The following is a 1,619-nucleotide window of genomic DNA, read 5'->3' on the forward strand; positions in this document are numbered from 1 at the left end:
GTCCTGTCCAACTTTTTGAGGCCCCATTTAGGGTTTTTTGGCAGAAAAGTTGGAGGGGTTTGCCATTTCCTTCTCCACATAGTTTTTTTTTTTTTTTTTTTTCTGAGACTGGGGTTAAGTGACTTGCCCAGGGTCACACAGCTAGGAAGTGTTAAGTGTCTGAGACCAGATTTGAACTTGGGTCCTCCTGAATTCAAGGCTGGTGCTCTATCCACTGCCCCACCTAGCTGCCCCTCCCACCTAGTTTTATAGATGAGGAAACTGAGGCAAACAGGATGAAATGACTTGCCAGGGTCACACAGCTAGCAAGTGTCAGAGGCCAGATTTAAACTGAGGAAATGAGTCTTTCTGACTCCATACATGACATTCTATCTACTGTGCCACTGGTTTACCCTTTTATCATTATCATTTGTAACGTTCGAGCTAGTTTTCTGGAGGCCCTCCAGAAGGGCTTTGGTCGCAGCCTGAGAACCATCAAGAGGCTCTCTGTCTTCTAGTCTTTCTTCTCCTATCTCAGTTCTTAAATACTCTATTATAATTATATCATTACCCCATATTGAATAGGTGTAAACTTGTAGAACCATGACATCAGCATGCTAAGTACTAAGCACATGTAAACTAGATAAGCATTGTCTCTTCAATTCCACTGAGTTAACACCTTGTTTCAAGTATACTTCTCCAGAGTTCTTGATTTCTAAAAACATTATTATTATTATTATTATTGAAAGGGACCAGAAGCCACCTACGCAACCCTCTAATAAGAAAGATGAGGAAACTGATGTTCAAAGAATCAGAGGGATTTATCCCTGCTCACATAGGAAACAAATGTCAGAATCCAGCTCTTTGGGCTCCAGAGTCAGGGCTCTTTCCACTCTCCCATACTACTATCCTGGGAAAGACTAAATGGGACTAGATAACAATCCATCTGAAAAGGGGGTGGAGCAAGAGCACCCTGAGCACCCCTTGTGAGTCAGCAATGCAACTGGAAAATCAGCCAAGGCAGTTCAGCTTTAGACTACATTGTGGCTTTAGAATAAAGGAAATCCAGGGGCAGCTAGGTGGTGCAGTGGATAGAGAACCAGCCCTGAAGTCTGAAGGACCTGAGTTCAAATCTGGCCTCAAACAACACTGGGTGACCCTGGGAGAGTCACTTAACCCCAATTGCCTAAAAAAAAATAAAAAAAAAAGAATAAAGGAAATCCTGTGACACTGTCCCATTGACACTACACTGGTCAACCTTCAAATGAAGAGTTCAAGTTCCTTGTTTAACTGAAGAGTTACCACAAGAGGGCCATGTATGCTCATAGATTCTGAGCTAGAAGTGATGTCACCAATCCCTCACCCTCACTTATAGATAAGGAAAAACAGCCACAGAAAGTTCAAACTACTGATAACAATAGTTAGTATTTATGTAGCCTCTCCCACGGGCCAGCGCTTTTAAAATAACATCTCACTGGCCCACCACAGGTGGGAGCATCCATGCTATTGGAACCCAGACTCTCTAGACTCCAAAGCCCTCTCCAGGGCAACAAAAACCACACATGGGAGAAGCAGCTGAAGGACGTGCTGGAGGGGCCAAAAGGGTGTGTCCAGTGCTTAAAGAAATGGGAAGTGGGAGA

This window comes from Sminthopsis crassicaudata, chromosome 3 (assembly GCF_048593235.1).
Source record: "Sminthopsis crassicaudata isolate SCR6 chromosome 3, ASM4859323v1, whole genome shotgun sequence".
Lineage (NCBI taxonomy): Eukaryota > Metazoa > Chordata > Mammalia > Dasyuromorphia > Dasyuridae > Sminthopsis > Sminthopsis crassicaudata.